We start from the raw sequence: 22500 nt of genomic DNA, 5'->3' as shown, positions 1-22500 counted from the left end.
AGATCATCTGCATACAGCAGCTCCCACGGTAAACCCTCCTTTACCCTCCGAGCCAGCACCTCCATCACAACTACAAATAGAAGTGGACTTGGTACCGACCCCTGGTGCACTCCTACCCTCACCTCAAACTCACCACTGTTCCCATCCTTCGTCCTTACAGCTGTGCGTGCTCTCTCGTACTTCCTCAATGCCCATGTCATAACTTCACGTGGAACCCGATCAAATGCTTTCTCCAGATCAACAAACCCAAAAAACAACTTCTTCCTCTTCTCCATGAACTTCTCCTGCAACTGCCTTACAATAAAAATTGCATCTGTCGTTCCTCTTCCTGGCATAAATCCAAACTGCATTTCGTCAATCTTTACCTTCTTCCTTATCCTCTTCTCCAACACCCTTTCCAATCCCTTCATTCCATGCTCCAATAACTTTATTGTTCTATAGGAGCCACAGTCCAGAGGGTCACCCCTCCCCTTGTATAGAGGGACGAGGTTACTCAGGTCCCAATCCACTGGAATGTGGCCTTCTTTCACCACCAGATTACAGATCTCTGTCATTCTCTTCACACCCCAACTTCCCGCTGCCTTCAACACATCTCCCACAACTCCCGTCGGCCCTCCTGCTTTTCTACTCTTCATTGCTCTTATAGCTTCCTCAACTTCCTTCTCAGTTATCTTCTCTGCTGGTCCTAAAACCGGGTTACTCTCGATGTTTCTATCCCATTCATTTTCTACATTCAACAGCCTTTCCATATATCTCTTCCATCTTCCTTTAATTCCATCTGAATCCACAACGATTTGTCCCACTTCATCCTTCAAGCAACTCACCCCCGTCACATCAAACCTCTCTCTCGCTATCTGCTTTGCAATCCTGAATACCGCTCTCTTACCCTCCTCCGAATCCAAGCGTTCTCCAAACATTTTCCTATGGGCCTCCTGCGCCTTTGCAACCTCTTTCTTTGCAGCCTTCTTGGCTTCCTTAAAACTTTCATGTGCTGCCTCTTCTTCCACCGTATCCTTTGCCTTTTGCCATTCCTTGAACTTCTTCCTCTTCTCTTCAATTGTCTTTCCAACTTCATCACCCCACCACCATCTTCCGAGTGCCTCGGTGGTCCTTTTGTCCATCCACATACCTCACCAACGGTTCCCCATAGACTATCTTTCATTGACATCCAACCACTTTCAAGCTCAACCACATCATCTTCAACCATACTCAGCCTCTCTCTTAATGCTTCCTTCACTGTCACCTCTTTCAACCTCCACACCTTCATCCTCGGTTGGTACTTCACCCGCCGAATTCTCCGCGCACCTTTCACCCTTATATCGCAGACAACCAGGTGGTGCTGCGAAACAGTCTCCTCCCCTGGGATCACCTTTGTGTCCCAGAGGTTTCCCCTATCTCGCCGACGCACCATCAGGTAGTCAATGGTTGTTGTCAACCCACCTGACGTGCATGTAATAAGCTTATTATCCGCTTTCTGGAATCGAGTATTACAAATCAACAAATCAGCTCCATCAGCAAACTCCAAGATCCTTTCACCTTCTCCATTTCTCACACCATATCCATAACCCCCATGGACTCCCTCAAAACCGTCTGGACTCCTTCCCACATGTCCATTCAAGTCTCCTCCAACCACAACAACTTCCTCATCTTTCACATTTTCCATCAACTTCTCCATCGCACACCAGAACATGTTCTTCTCTTCATCGCTTCGACCGACCTGCGGGGCATATCCCGAGATGACGTTCACCAAGAGATTTCCGATCACAATTCTCACCATCATCAACCTTTCACTCAATCTAGTCACACTCACGACACTGTCTACAAACTCCTCAGAAAACATGACACCAACACCATGCACGCCTTCCGGGCACCCTTGCCACATAAACTTATACTTCTGCCCCTGCCTTCCCTTCACCATTCTCACACCACTTCCCTTCCACCGTGTCTCCTGCACACAACATATGTCCACTCTTCTTCTGACCAATGTTTCAACCACTTCTCCAGATCTCCCTGTCATTGTCCCTACATTCCATGTACCAAACCACAGAAACCGATCTCTACGTGGGGCATCAGACGATTGGTCATCATAAATGGAAAAATTTCCTCCCTTGCTTCGATCGGGTTCCCCACCTTGAGTTTTAATGAGAGGGGATGAGGACCCCCATGGGGTACTTCGGGCTGTACCCTGCCCATCAGTTGTACTCATCATGGTTTCCTTTTGAGGCGATGTTTTTATGGCCGGATGCCCTTCCCGACGCCAACCCTTTTAGTCGCCTTTTACGACACGCAGGGATACGGTGTACCTATTCTGACCGGGGTACACACCGGGGGTGTGTCATATATATATATATATATATATATATATATATATATATATATATATATATATATATATATATATATATATATATATATATATATATATATATATATATATATATATAAAACAGAACCCAATCACATCTCTCATCTGAAACCTGAGGATAACTCCTTACCCTGTGCAGTAATAATAATAAAGTTGAAAGAAAATAATGATTTTAGAAAGTTCATATAAAATAAAATCCGGAAGTTTAGCGCCATTGAAGCAGTCTTGTACACCATTTTATTTAACATGTACAAGTACTGCAAAACTGGAGGATTTTGGAAGCGATAAGAAGGCAATTTGTGTTCTACAGTGTTCAAATATATAATTCAATTAAAATAAAATAAATATGGCAAAGGTTGTATGCAAAAGCAAAAAAAAAATTCCAGAAGTTTACCGCCGTTGATGCAGTGACTATTATACCACCCTATCTAACACGTTACATTAGTTATTCAGGCCTGTTGTTTGTGTCCTTTATAACGTCCTTAATAACTGGTTTCCTGTTTGTAATGATTTCCAATTTGGTTTGAATGCCAGGAAGGCAGAAAGAGGAAAAAATGATCTCACTCCTCTCTGCGCATGTGTGATCGGGCCGAATTCAGAGCCAAAGTAATGCTGAACTACAGGTTCGTTTTCTGATTCATGTTCCAATTTGTATTTAAAATATAACATTCAATTGAAATTCCTTTGTACATTGATCATAAACTGATGATTGTGGAGGGACAGATGGATGGACAGACAGAAGCAAACCAATTTCTTAACCCCACTTTTTGCTTCGCATACATGGGATAATTAACCCAGGTGGCTAGGATTATCAAATAAATTAACTCCCATGCTCTTCCAGCCAAATAAAGCTGCATAAAACAACCAAGAACAGCTACACAAGGTAAGCCCGTCACTTATCTTATGGTGGGTGGAAGGGATGACCTCGAGGTATGCATACTTGCCTCTATCTAAGCAGTCTAGCCTGGGTTTGAATCTCAGCCCAGCTACAAACTGTAATCCTGGTGTTTCACCGGAAGGGTAATTCATCAGTGTGTGTGCCATCCCTTGGAAGGATGTTAAACAGGTGTCCCATCTGCCAGCATTTGTTGGTGAACATTAAAGATCCCATGGTGTCCTTCACAAAGAATAGGCAAATTATCACCAGCAACATGAACAAATTCCAAATTCCTGCCCTAACCACAAGAGGGCATTACATCAGCAGAGCAGCTTCACCCTCAGATAATGATGCTACCCTGCAGCCTTGTGCTGCACATGACTGAAGAAGATCTAATGGTTATTCCCTCACCATTTAATGTTTTTTTTTTAGCCATACCATTTAATTTTATTTGAAGGTTAACAATTATGGCTACAATTTTCAGTTGACACAATTTGTTTGCCTGTACTTATTAAGAGATACCATGAATAGTGAGAGATAGTCAGAAATGCTGGAAAATTTTATTTGGTTTTCCATGTCTCAATGGGAGAATTCTGAATAACTGCTTTTTATGTAAAATGCTGCTCCTCCACATTTTGCTCCAACAGTTCGAACCTGGCTTGACAACCATTTTCTTGGACGGTGGATCAGTTGGCGAGGGCCAACAGAATGACTATCATGAAGTTCAGACCGAAGACCATGGGACTTTTTTCTTTGGGGCTGGGCCAAAGAAAAGGTTTACAAATGAAAACCAAAAACTCTGGATGAACTTGAAAACAAAACTTTGGATGTTCTTAACAACGTTCCAATAAATTTCTTGGAAAAAAAAAATAAAATCAGTCGAGAACTTATTAGTGAGATTACAAACGCGTGAGAAATGCCATGAGCTTATGTGAGATTTTAATTAGTCATAAGAAAGCATCGACTAAAACACCAAATGGCAAAAATAAAAATATTGTATCTTTATTAGTTAATAAATAATGACAAGTTTAAAATAGGTACAGTAGTTACTTTTCAGCCACCCTGTGTTTATCAGTGGGAATATAAGGCTGTGTTTCCATGAGTAAGTCAGGCCTGGTATATTCAACAGTGGTCTTGTCACCTCGTGCCTTCAGGTATAATGTGGTGTAAAGTCTACACTGGAATTATGTGTCGTAAAACCTTGAATCCGAATTGTCATTATGTGCATGCGTGTTGTCGTGACAGTGGTCATGTTGGCTGTGCGGTTCATTTTTGCATGAATGACCATTACTGCCACATAATTCATAAATTTCCTACCTTTCTTGTCTTTCCCCATGATGTTCCTTTAAAATGCTGACACCCAGAATATATTATTTCTACTCCGAGCCCCCTGCCTTGCCCACCAATTAACAGCAACGCAGCCTCTGCACCTTTGTGGTTTTCAAAAACAATAGTTTTCTGAAAAAAAAAAAATCACAAAAACCAAGGAAATGTTGAAAACATCATAATTTATGTGTCAGGAATTAATGATCTCAAAAATACAAGGACTGCATATAGCTCTCCAACAAATGAGTCTTCCTTTGATTTATCTTCAGGCCATGATGGTGTAATTTATGGCAATTTTCTGCATACATGCAAGCTTGTTGTTGTGCAGTGGAAAAGCAAGTCGCAATAAAAGCACTCCAAGAGATTGTTTGAGTACTCTGGGTGTGCAGCCGCTCTCTTGTAAAGAAGGTATCACACATTTTTATATTCCCGTGAGAAATATCCATCGATTAAAATGCAGCACGTATGAAGATCGCATAAGGACGTCCACCTCTTAGCTTTAACATCACTATAGAGACCACAGATATCTCACAGGATTGTACAGAACTAGGATATTTGCCGTTAAGTTGCCTAATCTGGGTTCGATTCTCGACACGACTATAAACTGTCACCCTGGATTTTTCATCACAAAATGTGCCATCCCTTTGATGGGTGTTGAGCCATGTGTCCGATCTGCCAGCATTAGTTGGTGGATGTTAAAGATCATTTGGTGTCTTTTGCAAAGAGTAAACCAGCCATCACCGGAACTCTGACCAAAATACAAATTCCTGCTCTGACTACTAATGGGGAGGCCAAGGCAAGCCACCTCAGGTAATCCTTGCAGTTGGGCTGCTTTGGGAGCATCGAAACTGCCTTCAGGCAGAGCAGTACAGGGAGAGAGTTGAATGGAGAAAGAGAGAGAGAGGGAGGGACTCAGTTCTACCCCAGACTTGTTTCAGCACAGTAAGCTTCCAAGCTATATGATGGGCATAGAGAGCCCTAAGTTAGCAAGGCAAAGTCTGGTTCAAATGGAAAGAACAAAACAAAAATGCACTCTATGTCCATGGTTGTATGAAATTTTAAAAGTTACCAAATGCAACAAAGAACAGTTCAAAAAGTGTTTAAAAATGCTTTCAAGAATGCAATCAATTGTGACCAAATGGTTTCCCCAATTAAATCCACCCCTGGTCTGTACTCTTGCTGACCACCTTTTCTCCCTCTTCCATTCCTGCCACTTGACTCCTTTGCGGTGTGTCCATGTGTTTTTGTCTGCCCAAGTCTGTAAATATTTAAACCTCTGTTTAGCTCCTCTGGCATGATTTGAGGGAAGTGTATAAAAAAAAATGATTTTTGTCTAAAAAAATATGATACCCTTAACTATCCATCCATTGGGACCATACTCTATGCAGAGCATTGGTGCTGCTTAAGCAGTCTTGTGGGCTATTGGGCACAATCCTGGACAGGTCGCCACTCCGACACAGGATACCAGTAAGCTGGCACTCATTTTGCCGACCTCAGAAGGATGACAGGCAGAGTCAACCCCACCTGGTATTAATTCAACAACTAACAATTAAGCAACTTCCGGACCCTGGAATCCCAAGCCCACCACACAAACCATTAAGCCAACACCAGGCATTAACTACAAAATAACATAAACCAGCTTATTCCAGTCTACCTCGAGTTATGTTAGGAGGTGTTTGACAAACTTAATAATCTGTCTTTAATGACATGACTAAACAAAAGTCTCGAAATACAAACTGCACAATCAAGATGAATAACAAAAATTGATTGCTTTCAAGAAATTTTTTTTAGCATTAACAAGTAAATCTGAGCACTGATAAAACCAATTTGTTATGAAATGATAATACTAATTATTTCACAAAAGGATCACCGGCTGAGATGCAATCGCAAATTTGTTCTGCTGTTTGCATCATTACTGCGAGTTCAGTCCATAATGTATTTGAATCTGACCAGGGAACAAGCCCAAAGGTCTAGCCTTAAAAAAAATAAAAAAAAATAAAAAAAAACACTGTGGTTTTTAAACGCCTATAGGTTGAAAGTATTCCGCAAGACAGTCAGCTTAACATCGCCCCCAAGATACCCCACTATGCAGCACCCCATAGTGGCACTGTTATGAATCATTTTTCAGGCGGACGAGACTCCACTCAACACTGTAATCGCACGACCAACTGACTGATCTTTTTGAGGAAGAATAACATCAGAACAGTTAAAACAATCATATGATGTTGACACAAGGAAATGTGAAGTGATGATGGTGATCATTGTAAAATCACTAAACACGTGAAGGTGTGTGTGATACAAGACAAACCTGGAATGTTAAAATGCTGTTCTTGCCATCACTGGGGCATTTTGCAACAAGGTTATTGCGTCGCCATAAATTTCGTCATTATCTGCAAAATTAAACATCAAGTGATTTTTCTCATTGCCCTTCAACATAATGACTTAGTCCTCAGTCCCCCTCCCCCCCCCACCCCACTTTCCTTCTCCCATTGCTCCCTGTAACCTCCCTCACCACTCACCTGCAGACAATTACAGGTCTACATGTAGGTGAGATGGCGAGCGTTCCAACACCAGTGATGCCTCCAGCACAAGGATGGATACCCACACAGCACAGCCAAAATATAACCAGCAAGGAAGTGTCCAAATGCAAGCTGCCACAATGCGCGTTCAGGTTGAGAACACGACGGAGTGAGAGTCAACCTCACATGCAAGCCCCCCGGACAAGATGCTGTAATGCAAGTGCGCGTGTGGTGCCCTGTTACACAGTAATATCAACTTGGTGCTAAGTCTTTGTGAAAAGTAACATGAAAGATAACTGCAGCGGAAGTATTCGACACCACCTGACACAAAGTTTACCTGTTAAGTAGGTTAGATTGACATAATTGAGCAACCTCGATGCCCTTTGCACAGATTCTTTGAATTATTGCATGGCAAGAGAGTGGGGAGAGGGGAGAGGACAACCAGAGACCAGAACACCAGAGCCTTGGGTTACCAGGCGGAATCCGCACTTGCCGAGTAAAGCCTTAAGTGTAATTCCAGCTGCCGATGCACATTCCTCGTCACCGCATCTCAGCTCATCTGTGCTTTGCACAATGGTGGGGTTAGGCAGGGCCCCAAGGCTAAGGTTTCGTTTGCTAAGCAGACAATTCCAGACCTTCCAAACTCAGTGTAAATAATACAGTTGGGAGTACTTCAGGTGCATCTAGATGAAAAGCATCCCAGCTAAGCCATCATTTGAGTGCTATCGGCACATCTTGGGTAACATCTAATGTAGTGCTACTTTACACTCTCGGGGTTTGAATTTTGAACCAATCTGTCACCGTCTGTGTTGACCAGTCCAGTCAACAAATTAAATTTTAAAAATAGATAATCGGACAGCCAGCATGGATACGAGCCCAGCAGTTCAACTCGACAGGCAAGCGACCAGGAAAATAACAGGCCAGCAATCTCCGAAACTCAATCAATTTAAAAGCAAATTAACCAACTAACCACCTTGTTAGCCAGTCAACGAGTTAGCCTGCCAACTCATCACTGTTTGTGATAAAATTGCGTTCATCGAGATTCATTTATCCTTGCGTGCGTGGAGAAAGCTCATCTTGGTAAGAATATGCCCTTCAGATAATTTATATGTTTTTCAAAATATCTCCCTTGGCCAGAACCGTAGATCTCCACTCAAAAGAGAGAGAGTGTCGATCCAACAAGTGTGCATGTGTTGGTAAATTAGGAGCATCAAACACAATTTGGAACAGCCAGTTTAACATTCACATCTGAGGACACTTTAAAATTTGTATAAAATCAAACTGATGCTTCTCAATATCCTTGGCTTGAATGTGATGTATTGTCATAAATCAAAAGTAATTCCAAGAATTCTGGTCCACTCTTTTGCAGGTTCATTATTTGCCAAGTCTCATTAGGTCATCAGAGCAATTATAGACCAGGAAGGGTGCTAATGTGGTAAGTCATTTACTTGATACTCTACCATTACAAGGAATTTGCAATCTGCTCATGTAACAGCCCAAAGGCCTACCTTTTGAAAAATAGATGCTGGAATGTTCAGTGTCCACATTTCAAAATGCGCAGCCAGTTAAACAATGCCGTCGCAGGACCACATGCCCCACGAGCCAATCTTTCCGCCGGCCCTGCACCAGATGGGAGTTTGAGATGAATCTGATTGTCAGCAATCAAACCCTGGACAAGAAGGCTTAAGAGCAAACACCACCTATGACCCATTGTGTTGTGCATGAATAAATAAATCGAAAAAATAAATCATAATAATAACAAAAAGAGAAAGTAAAGGAACGAGTAAATTATCCCATTCGTATGAAATTGTCAACCAAAAATAAAGTAAGCACTCGGTAGAGCGCATACCTCCGCCAGGATGAACAATGTACGTTCTGTATTCCACTGATAGGCCAGATCTGGATCCAGACCTCCAAGATCTAATGGCCTGTCACCTAACTCATCCACCAAGTTTGGTCTGAATCCGTCCACAGCTTTTTGAGATATCCTGCTTGATATCGTTTTTGGCCCAATCTCTCAATGGTGAAGAATCACTTAAAAAAAATTCTCCTTTCCAGATCCGGATTCGGATCTTAACCAAAATCGAGTCGATTCATCCTTGTCATACGCCCAACGTGTCCACCAAGTTTTGTCCGAATCCGTCCACAGCTCTTTTAGATATATTGCTTTTAATCGTATCTCTCAATCGTGAAGAATCACTCAAAAAATTCTGCTCTCCAGATCTTCACCAAAATCTAATCGTTTCATCCTCGTCACACATCCAACCTCTCCAACAAATTTTGTCCGAATCCGTCCACAACATGTTGGGATATCTTCTTCACAGAGAAGCAGACAAACAGTCAAACAGAGGGGTGAAAACATAACGGTGGTGGAGGTAATGAATTTACTAATTAATTAATTATCCATCTATATCTACTCTAAATGGATGAGGTGTGTGTGTATGTGTGTGTGCATGTGTGGCATGTTTTTTGTGAAGTTCGACTGGAGCTTTTTGTGTGGAGAGTGATACACCAAAATGATCCTCATGATCCCCTGAATTGATTGGGCTCATTAACTACAAATAATCGAGAAGAATTCCCATGTATTAAACGCACGCCACGTTAAGGAATATAAAGCAGCGTAATACATCCTTCTCCCATGACATGGCACTCTAATTACAAAATAAATCACAAAAACAATGATAACATTGCAACAGCATATATTAATTAATACTAATAATATTAACAACAACAATAATAGTATAGCATCATTTGGCAATTATAATAACGAACGTATAATCCCCACCCTGGCCCAAGCTCATCTGGGCTTCGTGAAAGGGAAGCTCATGCTCCAGCAGTACAATAATAGGCAGTGATGGTACAAGGCCATGAAGACCAATGAACGTTTGGTCCAATTGGCCAACCGGCCCACTGGTTCTAGATAGAGATCTGACAGGACAGTACCGCAGGCCACTACCCAAATGGCAATCCGATCGTGCGAGCTTGCTCCATGAATATCGGAATTGGATGGCCATTTCATACTTTAATTTTGTAGCAAAGCTCTTTGTTTCCGTAATTAAGAGGACGATAGAATCATCACACATGTGTGGTGATAAGAGAGTCAAATGCCTCCCATCGAAGCAGAACAATAGAATACCAGGCCACAGTCTTCCTGATAACCCACCCATATTTACCAAAATACCCCAAAAAGACAATGTAGTGCTGGATGGTGATGTTTCACACTCTGTGTTTCCATAGCATTTTTGGCACACAAAAACCTTTTAAACAATTCGAGCCCATTATAGCCGAAAGACACACACTTAACCAAAAGGCTAAAATTGATAAAAGCCATCTGCAACATTCAGACATGATCCCAACCACAAAAAAGGAACCACAATTGGTTGTGTAATGATTAGAGCATCCGCACATAGTCTGGGAGATTGTTGGTTTCAACCCCATCCGAGTCACACCAAAGACTTTGAAAATGGTACGCGCTGCTTCCTTGCCTGATGCTCAGCATTTAAAGGGGATATAGCATGGACAAACAACCGTAGGTTGGCAACAATTATAGTTCAAGCAAGATGGGCCTAATGGCCTCCAAATATGGTGGTTGAACTTCTGTGTAAGCCATAAGGGAATGATTATTATTATTATAATTATTGTTATTATTGCTACTACTGCGTGCCTGTACGTGCAAACAAACAAACAAAAAAACTTTCAAACCACGTGCCAGAAACAACAACCACACAGGATGTTCCTTCGCTCTCACGTGCCCGTACGTGCGTGGCCGTTTGTGCAAACCGAAAAATAATAATAATTAAAAAAAACAACTTTCAAACCACGTGCCAGAAACAACAACCACACAGGACGTTCCTTCGCTCTCGGAAACGACGACTGGATTAGGGCATTGTGTTTGTGGTGAATTGAAGGACGTGACGTGTGATCACATGTCGCACAGCTCGAGCACGGAATAGATAAAGCTAAGATTCCGCTCGGTCAGGGGGATTGTCCCAGGGGCATTGTCGTTTACGGCGGCGGCTCACTTGGTGCTCGTTGAATGGTGAGAAGTGAGAGTATATCGGACTCCGTGCTTATACTGATTTATTTTGCGGTGATTAGTTGCACGTGTATACCTTACTGCTTATGTACTCCTTGTTGCACCTGTATCCCCTGATGTGCCCGTAGAAGCGGCTTCAATCAAATGGAATAAAGCCTACACTCTGAAGGTTCTTCTCTCGCTTTCATTCCAACCGCAAACAAATGCCCCGCCAGAGATGCCACATGCATGAATTGTGACAAGAAAGGGCATTATGCCAGGGTATGTAAATCTACTCTAAGGAGAAATAAACCCACTTCTGCGGCTCTCTACTCACAAAAGAAACTAACTGCAGCCTCACCGGGGAATCTATCCAAGGCTATCATCAACGTACGAATTAACGGGCATATGGCTGAGGCTCTGATTGATACCGGTAGCTCTGAAAGTTTCGTCAACAGCTCACTAGCGAAGGGCAGGAAATGGAAGATCCACCCAACAGACAATACGGTATGCATGGCCGCCACATCACTACAGTCCCGCGTACGAGGGTACTGCAATGTTGAATTGGACGTAAAAGGGTACACGCATCGGGATGTAAGGGTACTGGTGCTTCGTGATTTATGCGCAGACGTAATTCTGGGTCATAATGTCCTCAAGCAGCACACGAGCGTCGAAATACCCTTTGGAAAAAGCAAACCTCGTCTAATTTTAAATGCTTTGACCACCGCAGAGGTAACGTCCCCCCAGCTGTTTGCTAACTTGTCGCCGGTCTGTAAACCGATAGCGATCAAATCGCGGCGATATACCACTGCTGATATGAACTTCATCACTTCAGAGACCAAGCGATTACTGGAAGTAGGAATTATAGAACCGAGCGATTTGCCATGGCGCGCACAGGTGTTGGTCACCGCCAATCAGAATCATAAGAAACGAATGGTTGTCGATTATTCCCAAATGGTCAATCGTTTCACCCAACTCGATGCCTACCCTTTGCCGCGCATAGACGAGATGGTCGAACGCGTGGCCAATTATAAGATATTCAGCACCATCGATTTGCGAAGCGCCTATCATCAAATTCCCATCCGAGAGGAAGACAAACCTTACACCGCATTCCAGGCAGGTAGACGCCTCTACCAATTCAGGAGGATTCCGTTCGGTGTCACGAATGGAGTAGCTTGCTTCCAACGAGTTATGGACGACATCATCTCAGATGAAAACCTCAAAGACACTTTTGTTTACGTGGACAATGTCACAGTGTGCGGTAGGGATCAGGGGGAACATGATATGAATCTGGACAGATTCTTGAGCATTGCTAGAAAATATAATCTGACCCTCAACTACGAGAAATGCGTATTCTCGGCAAGGTCAATTGACCTTCTCGGCTACACGATAGCCGACGGCACGATTAAGCCTGATCCTGAACGATTGCGCCCACTTCGTGAGCTACCCCCACCTCAGGACCTGCAGACAATGCGCCGGGTGATCGGCATGTTCGCTTACTATGCAAGATGGATTTCCCAATACTCAGAGAAAATACATCCCCTAGTGCATTGCAAAAACTTCCCACCAGATGCCGCTGTTGCAAAAGCTTTCCACAGCCTCAAAGATGATATCAGTAATTCCGTGGTATTATCGATCGACAGCTCGGTGCCCTTCGTGGTGGAAACGGATGCTTCTGATCACGCGATAGCTGCTACGCTTAATCAGTCTGGGCGACCCGTCGCGTTCTTCTCGAGAACTCTCTCTGGAAGCGAGCAGAGACACTCAGCAATAGAGAAGGAAGCGTACGCTATTGTCGAAGCCCTACGTAAATGGAGACACTATTTACTGGGAAACCACTTCACGCTCCTTACGGACCAACGATCCGTGGCATTCATGTTTGATGGGAAAAATAACGGGAAAATTAAGAATGAAAAAATTATGAGATGGCGGATAGACCTAGCCTGCTATAGTTACGACATTGTTTACCGGCCCGAGAGGGAAAACCCTGCTGCAGACACCTTCTCTCGGGTCAACTTTTCGGCGACAATCAGTCGGGCTTTGCAAGACCTCCATGTGTCTCTTTGCCACCCGGGGGTAACCAGAATGGCACATTTCGTGCGCAGACAAAACCTTCCCTATTCTATCGAAGATATTAAACAAATGAATGCTTCATGCCCTGTTTGTGCTGAACTAAAACCCAAATTCTATGGCGCGGCTTCTGGCAGATTGATCAAGGCCACTTCTCCCTTCGAGAGACTAAACATTGACTTCAAAGGGCCCCTGCCGACCGAGACAGACAACAGATACATATTCACTGTTGTTGATGAATATTCAAGGTTCCCTTTCGCATTTCCGTGCTCGGATATGACCTCGGGCACTGTCGTGAAATGTCTCTCTGACCTCTTCGCTATGTTTGGGAAACCTTCGTACATACATTCAGACAGAGGGCCGTGTTTCATGTCGGCCGGGCTAAAACAGTTCCTATTAGAGCACGGCATAGCAACTAGTCGAACGACGGGTTACAACCCACAGGGTAATGGGCAGGTGGAACGATATAATGGAGTTATTTGGAAAGCCGTAACTCTGGCGTTGAAATCAAGAGGACTGGGGCCCGAGCGGTGGGACGTTACCCTTCTCGACGCTCTGAATTCCATACGCTCTTTGCTCTGCACGTCCACCAATGCAACTCCTCACGAACGAATGTTTACTCACCAGCGACGTTATGTTGACAGCCAATCGGTGCCCAACTGGCTAACCCATCCCGGAACAGTGTTCATGAAACGCCCGGTACGACAAAGCAAGTATGAACCCCTGGTGGAGGGGGTCGAACTCATCGATACTAATCCAGAGTATGCTCATGTCAGGCTCCCGGATGGCAGGGAGACCACTGTGTCGGTTCGCCATTTGGCTCCCTCAGGTACTCCTCCCGCAGGTACACCACCATCTGGCACTCCTCCCTCTGACATCCCCTCCCCAGGTGTTCCCCCCCCCAGGAACTCCACCCGAGAATGGTGGCGACGGACCTGCCGCGTTCCACCCGGGGGCGATCGGGGAGTCATCCCCGGCACGAGTTGAGGCTCACCAAGAGGATCGGAAGCCTCCCTCAAGTGAAACCGCCATTTACTCCCGGAGAGGTCGACGGATAAAACCCCCTCGCCGACTCAATCTGTAAAGGGGATTATCGGCATCCTCGATGCTCATGCTCCTATATGCTCGTTACATAATATATCGATGCTCATTACCATGCTCCTACAACTCAAAATAATCCTCACTGCTTGGCATGTATGCTTCTGTAGTTTAGATAGTTCGCGTTGCTTGAAATGTATACTCCTATAGTGCTGAAGTAATCATGGTGCGTTAGTTGGGCCTCTAGTTACATTTTAAAGACGGGGAGAATGTGGTGAATTGAAGGACGTGACGTGTGATCACATGTCGCACGGCTCGAGCACGGAATAGATAAAGCTAAGATTCCGCTCGGTCGGGGGTATTGTCCCAGGGGCATTGTCGTTTATGGCGGCGGTTCACTTGGTGCTCGTTGAATGGTGAGAATTGAGAGTATATCGGACTCCGTGCTTATACTGATTTATTTTGCGGTGATTAGTTGCACGTGTATACCTTACTGCTTATGTACTCCTTGCTGCACCTGTATCCCCTGATGTGCCCGTAGAAGCGGGTTCAATCAAATGGAATAAAGCCTACACTCTGAAGGTTCTTCTCTCGTTTTCATTTCAGTGTTTATCTATAAATGCGCATAAGAAATCGTGCGTGCCCATACGGAATGTTCACATGCATTCCACGAATTATCTATCGCTTGCATTGAAGTAACAACTGCTGTGATACTTCCACACACATAGTTAATTAATATCAAGTTTACCTCCCTGTCTTTGCTTGCCATGACATTCGCTGCCATTGACCATTGCCACTCCAACGCCACGGTAACGAAGGCGCCGCCCGATCCGCATCGTAACCGGCACGGCACGTGACGTCATCGTCGGCCGGCCGCGCACCGACCTATGTGAAGTTAAGGCCTCACTGTCCGGAAGTTCGCACATCGCAGTTACGATTATTCGCAATTTAGTTTTAATGGATAATTATTCAATTAGCGCCAACGTATATTGCCTTTTTGCAATGTCATCGCAAGGAAAAACACATAGAGAAGAGAAAGAAAAAAAAAACGTACGTACAAAAAAACAACAACAAAAAAACAACAACAACCACACAGTCTGTTCCTTCGCTCTCGTAAGCGACGACTGGATTGGGGCATTGTGTTTATCTATAAATGTGAATAATAAATCGAGATATTAGAATACATTAACTCATCACTATCCCGAAGTCCGGAAGTTATAACCCGTAATGGGGAACACGGCTGAGGTTGTCTTCCCCATCGGCCACGTCGACGCAGCAACGTGTCCTGTCATTGGTTGATAAATAAATGGCCATAACTTGGGAAGCACTTGTCCGATTAATATCAAACCTTGAAAAGGCACATACTCATGTCCCCAGCAATGTAGCTGGCAAGTTTCAATTAGATCGGACCAGTGGTTGTCAAGAAACAGCGGTCACATACACACACATACACACACACACACACACACACACACACACACACACACACACACACACACACACACACACACACACACACACACACACACACACACACACACACACACACACACTGCTGCAATTATAGATAGATTATTATTTGCATTACCAGTGCAGGCCCGTAGGGGCATGCCCGTAGGTGTGTGCCAGTATATGCAGCTTCGTGCCTGCAGTATCAGGTCCCCAGCATCAATTGTGATGTCATATCAAACGAAGAAGAATTGTGACGCCCCCTCTCTCTCGCCCCCCCACTCTCCCCCTCTCTCGCCCCTCCTCTCATCCCCCCTCTCTCCCTCCCCTCTCTTGCCCCCTCCCTCTCACCCTTCTCTCCCCCTCTCTCGCCCTTCTCTCTCCCCCCTCTCTCGCCCTTCTCTCTCCCCCTCTCTCCCTTCTCCTCTCTCCCCCCTCCTCTCTCACCCCTCTGTAAATGTATTCACAAATGTCTACCAAGCACAACAATAATAATAAGTAATAAGGCACATACTCAGGTCCCCAGTGTCGATTGTGACGTCATACCAAACGAAGAAGAAAAAGAATTGTGACAATCGTGCCCAATTTTTTTAAAATAAATAATTCAACAAACATTAATTGTGACGTCATTCGTGACGTCATAGCACCGTGTCCTGTCATTGGTTGACAGATAAATGGCCGTAACTTGGGAACCGCTTGTCCGATTGATATCAAACCTTGAAAAGGCACATCCGCGGGGCCCCAGCAATATTTCTGGCAAGTTTTAATCCGATCGGACCGGTGGTCGTCTGGTTATTAATAATTTGGGGAACAATGCATGATAAGGTGAGAAGGTGGAATGACACCTTCAGCTGCCATATATACACCTTTTCAACACTGAAAAAGCAATAAAATGGCCGTAACTTGGGATCCGCTCGTCCGATCGATATCAAACCTCGAAAAGGCACATCCGCGGGTCCCCAGCAATATTCCTGGCAAGTTTCAATGAGATCGGACCAGCGGTCGTCGAGAAACGGCGGTCGCAGACAAACAGACAGACACACAGAGATTGCTGGAATTATAGATAGATTATTATGATTATGATTACCCTCTCCAGAGGAGAGGGTATTATATTTGGGTCCGTTTGTTTGTCTGTTTGTTTGTTTGTTTGTTTGTCCACACATAACTTTCTTGTTTTTCTCTGCAACCGCTTGTCGGATTGAGACGAAATTGTCACCATTGGTGTGACTACTCATGTAGAATGTTTTAATGATAATTATGACGTCTTAAGGTCACGTGGTGTGGCAGCCATATTGGAAAACGAGAATACTTTGGACCTCCGTATCTCTGAAACTGCACCAAGAAAAAAAGTTGTAACTTGGCACACAGCAAGTACTCCTCATGGGGAATGAGTGTGATTTTCATGACGTCATAAAAACTTTACATGTATGACTGCCTGTCCATGAGGAACAAAAGGTCTACCGATCCTGTATATCAAAGGCCACATGGTTTGGCAGTCATATTGGATTTACCCTAAAACCCCCCCAAAAATACACCACTCAAAAGAAGTCCTGGCGAAGTTTGCAATCTCTGATTGCTCTTTTTCTTGTGATTATTATTTTGGGATCAAGTCTTTCAGGCTGGTTATTACCGTGCGCATGAGAAGCGAAAAGCAGTGTTAAGCAATTGGTTCATGTCTGTCCACAAATTTCAGTTTATGATCGAGGAACAACTTAATTTGAATTGAATGTTATATTTTGAACATGAATCATAAAATGAACCTGTAGTTTAGCAATACTTTGGCTCTGAATTTGTCCCGATAGCTCATGCACAGACATTGAGATATATATATATATATATATATATATATATATATATATATATATATATATATATATATATATTTTAATATACTCTGCCTACCTGTCTGGCAGTGAAACAAAATTGAAAATCATTCCAAACAGGAAACTTACTCTTTTCCAGGACATCATACTGTTGATGACACAAGCAACATGCACAAAGAACCAATGTAACATGTTAGAAAGGGTGATGTAATTATTTAAATTGAAGTATACACCTGAACACTGTGTGTGGTAACGTGTTCTATGAACTCTTTAGTCGTTATTATTACTATTATTATCATTATCATTATTATTATTACCCTCGCCCAAGGAGAGGGTATTACATTTGGGTCCGTTTGTTTGCTTGTTTGTCTTCACAGAACTTTTGTGTTTTTCTCTGCAACCGTTTGTCAGATTGAGACGAAATTTTCACCATAGGTGCGACTGCTCAGATAGAATGATTTAATCATAAGTTGACGACATAGGTCACGTGGTATGACAGCCATGTTGGAAAAACGGAAAAACTTTGGACCTCTGTCTTTCTGAAACCACACCAAGGAAAAAATTTAAACTTGGCACACAGCAAGTACTCCTCATGGGGAATGAGTGTGGTTTTTTATGATGTCATAGGTGCCTTCGTTATGATGTCATAATTGCATATGTAGAACTACATCTGATCAGCATGAACATTTTTGAGGGTCTAGGGATAAAATGGTTCACAGAAAAAAATTGATGGCATCAATGGTCACGTGATTCGGCAGCGTATATTGTTTAAAAGATTAAAAAAAACCTTCAAAAATCTTCTTCTCTGAAGTGGCTGGACAGATCGAGGGGAAACTTCACAGAAATGTTCCACAAACCTTGGCTGAACAAGTTTGTTGAGGAATAATTGATAGGTCACATGGTTTGGCAGCCATATTGGATTGAAGAAAATATTAAACAATGTTTTCTTTAGAACCACTTAATCAATTGACATGAAACTTGCCATTTCTGATCCAGTGGTGATGGAGAATAAATGATTTAAATTTCAAATTGATCGGACACATTATCCGGCAGCCAGAATTATTTTTTTGACCTGGGTTGTGTTTTTTTTTTTTTTTTTTAATATAGCTCACTTGGTTGTGCCTGGATGGGTTTGAGCGTAGAGGAGGAGGAGCTGAAATGCGAATCCTCTCTAGGTTCCTCCGATTACTTCATCTTTGCTTTTTGCTTGTTTGAGCTCCTGATTACTCAAATGCAGGACTATACATCGTTGGTCTTCCATTTGATTTGAATTGAATTAATTTTAATCCCATTCTGAATTCAATTGAATAATAATAATAAAAAACGTCATGGGTCAGGGTCAGGTGTCCAATCAAAGCAGGATGTCTTGGTACCCGGTCATCACTGCCAGCAGTTATAAAGTGGCAGTTCTAATTATGTCTCTTATTAATTATGTAATACACCAGTACACAAACACCACACAAAATACACTGCAAAAACTACACAAACACCACACAAAACAAGGTCTGCAATCTCTGATTGTTCTTTCTTGCTATTATTACAGCGCGGCGACATCGCGCTGTTATATAATGGCTATTCTGTCCTGTGTCTTCTGTCACACTTATGGCCGCGTACGTCCCTTTGATCTGAGGGTTATAAATATAAATTTGTCAAACGTCACAACTCTTCCCATCATGCATGCTAATTCACCATGTCTACATTTAAATTTTATAACTGCAAAATTGTTTCATCATTCTCAACGTTTTGCTGCCCCCAGCCACGCTATATCGAAGTATTCGCTTCTTGTTATTATTAGTATTATTAGCTTATCTGGAATTTAAATTCCATATAACTATAAGGTATTGTCATCGCGCACTGTCCGTCCGTCCATCTCCTATTTCGACTTCTCTGGCCAAACAGCGAAGCCGATCCGGCTGAAATTTGGTAGCAATGTTCCTCTCCTGACTGGTGACAGGAATTGCAACGCTCGTTCCAGTCACATGACTTTAAGTATGTCAAAATGGCCAACTGAGTAAATTTTTTCAAAAATCTTCTTTTCCTGATCCATCTTCACATCCAAATGCTACCAAATTTGGGTTATAACATCAAGCCAGGGTAGCGATGTTAATTAAATTGTGGAGGTCATGCTGATCACATGACTGGAACTGTGTCAAAATGGCAGACTTAGTAAATGTTTGGGAAAATCGTGTAAATTCCTTTAAAAACCTTCCTCTCTAAACCCACCAGGCAGAATGTTACCAAATTTTGGTTCCAACATTAGTCCAGGGTCCAGATAAGCTTCAGGTCCAATGGTCATATTGATGTTAATCGAAGCACCCGCACCCTACGGGAGCCATCAAGGAGGTCATGATATTATATTTATGCCTATTTTACTCCAAAGGGTCCCAGGATTACACACCAAAAAAATGGTTGCGATCGGTTCAGCCGTTTTTGCGGTACCTGGGAACAGACAGACAGACAGACGGTGAATTATAGTACGATTCTTATTATCAGGCATACTAAAATAGGTGGTGTGAAGCTTTTCAGGAATACAACCACTCAATCATTGGCAAGAAAATGTTTTATTGAAGACTAAAACAGGCTAAAACAGATAGAAATTTGTTAGATAGATGAAGATCATCGTCATCAGTGATACTCTTTATAGAGGGTCAGTGCTGCTGTGGCAGTCTTTTGATAAAGGTTACGCTTGGTGGTTTGCCATTGCTTACTCAGACAGTTAGGGCAGGAATTTGGAACTTGTTCAGGGTACAAACAATAACCTGCCTACTCTTTGTAAAAGACACCGTGCGGTCTTTAACATCCACCAACGACCAGTGCTGGCATACAGGCTCACCGATTAATGTATTTCTGTTGGAGGTGCACGCATTGATGCATCTCCCTGCCTGTGAAACATCAGGGTGAGATTTTATAGCTGGGTCGAGATTCAAATCCAGGATAGACAGCTCGAGGAGCATGTGCATATATCTGGGCTATTCTGTCAATCCCTCGATTGATGTAGAACTTCTTAAAATGAAAGTATGCAAGTTAGCATTTTTGAGCTTTGTCTTTTGCACCCTTTCTGCCTTCTGGTTTCATCAGCAAGACAAAATCCACTTAAAATTCTAGTCGAGCTCATCAAGTAATCTGAAAGTTAATTGTTGGATATGACATAACATTTAGAATATGAGGAAATAGAGTAAAAGCAGGATACCTTGTTTACACAATCAGGTCATCAATTAAATCACCGTTTACATCAAATTTGACTGACCAAGTAATAGAAAGATGAACCAATCGTAAAAAGCTCAATCAAATAGAAATGACCAATCCTGAGAGATAGATCAAAAGACAACACTGAAAGGGAAGTATACAAGGTCAGCATTTTAAGCATTGGTCTAGTTAGACACATTTCTGACTTGGGGCTTCATCAGCAAGACAAAATGAGAAACAGTGATGGGAAGAGAAAGGGAGAGAGGACGAGAGATATAGAAATGTTGGGGGAGATCTTGGCGAGGAGAGATATATGAGTAGAAGGAAAGGGGGAGAAAGAGAATGGAGGGGGAGAGAGAAAATGAAAGGTGTGGAGAAAGAAAGGGGAGTGGGGGAGAGGAGGGAGTGGAGATAAGGGGAGGTGGAGGGTAGGGGGTAGAGAAGGTTATTGGATAGAGAAGGTGTGGGGGAGAGGGAATGGGGGGGAGGGGAGAGAGAGAATGGGTGGGAGGAGAGAGGGTGGGAGAGAAGGAAGAGGAAGAGGGATAGAGAAAGGGGAGGGAGAGAAAAGGAACGATGTGAGGGGTGGGGGGGGGTGAGAGAGAAAGAGAGAGACAGACAGACAAACACAGACACAGAGAGACAGACAGAGAGACAGAGAGACAGAGAGACAGAGAGACAGAGAGACAGAGAGACAGAGAGACAGAGAGACAGAGAGACAGAGAGACAGAGAGAGAGAGAATATGAGAGAGAGACAGAGAGAGACAGAGACAGAGACAGAGAGAGACAGAGAGAGACAGAGACAGAGACAGAGAGAGAGAGAGAGAGAGAGAGAGAGAGAGAGAGAGACACTGGGATGGAGACGGACACAGATCCTTCAATTACCAAAAGCAACCCTCAGGGAAATCTGCAAGCTTGCATTAAGCAATAAAAGAGGTGTGTGTGTGTGTGTGTGTGTGTGTGTGTGTGTGTGTGTGTGTGTGTGTGTGTGTGTGTGTGTGTGTGTGTGTGTGTGTGTGTGTGTGTGTGTGTGTGTGTGTGTGTGTGTGTGGTGTTGGGAGATGTGATCATCACTATAGATAATATATATATATATATATATATATATATATATATATATATATATATATATATATATATATATATATTGCATAACATCCACACAATTACAATACATATACATCTATGTTAAGAGGTTGACCAGTGGTTGAGGGAATGAAACACATTTTTCCAAAACGTGACTTGGGCATCCACACTCTTCTGTTTTTTAAAAAATAAATAAACTCCAATCATAAGTGTCTTTTTGGAAGATTCATCCCTGTTTTTTCCTGTCAAGTGTCACCTTTTCAAGTTTGAAAATGAGTGGTTGCACAACAATAACATGTTGGCTGAGCCACACATATTTGGACGAGGAAACATTGAACTGAAGCAATTATTTAAAATGTGTTGTTCAGGTAGGCCAAGGGCAAAGTGAAAGGACGGAGACCGTTTTACTGATATTAACTTTTCACCATGAACACACACTCGATACATCAATTTTCACTGCACAAATCTCAAGTTTCAAACCACATGGGCAGAGCCAGTGTCATCAAAAGGAAAAACGAACAAATTTAAAATATCATACAATTTAAAGTTCACCCCAATGTGATACATCATTCATATGCAAAATTCAGTGAACACGATAAATCGCCTTCTTCAACATGACATTTCAAATGTGTGTGTGTGTGTGTGTGTGTGTGTGTGTGTGTCTATATTCTATGCCTATGTACCCCAGTACCGGTATCCGCTGCACAGATAAGAAATGTATCGCAGTCGGGTGTGTGTTAGTGTGT

At 43.0% G+C, this 22500-nt stretch overlaps 1 protein-coding gene across 17 annotated transcripts in view; it reads right to left on the bottom strand.

Moving 5' to 3' along the window:
* The window catches only part of LOC147021507 (semaphorin-6D-like), a 334361-nt gene that overhangs the window by 140130 nt on the left and 171731 nt on the right, over positions 1-22500 (bottom strand). For 8 of the 17 annotated variants that reach the window (XM_085891490.1, XM_085891496.1, XM_085891507.1 and 5 more), the window contains 3 exons: positions 8596-8707; positions 7088-7296; positions 6877-6958 (listed from right to left, as the gene is read on the bottom strand). The exons of 7 other annotated variants lie outside the window; for them this stretch is intronic. The gene's annotated coding sequence lies outside the window, so the exon portion shown is untranslated. The remainder of the gene's footprint in view (positions 1-6876; positions 6959-7087; positions 7297-8595; positions 8708-22500) is intronic. 2 more of the 17 variants (XM_085891493.1, XM_085891492.1) reach the window with 1 other exon arrangement.

This window comes from Eptatretus burgeri, chromosome 8, assembly GCF_056783735.1.
Source record: "Eptatretus burgeri isolate ZD-2024b chromosome 8, Ebu_testis_v1, whole genome shotgun sequence".
Lineage (NCBI taxonomy): Eukaryota > Metazoa > Chordata > Myxini > Myxiniformes > Myxinidae > Eptatretus > Eptatretus burgeri.
The sequence above is the reverse complement of the archived record's forward strand: the minus strand, read 5'-3'. Positions and strand labels throughout refer to the sequence as shown.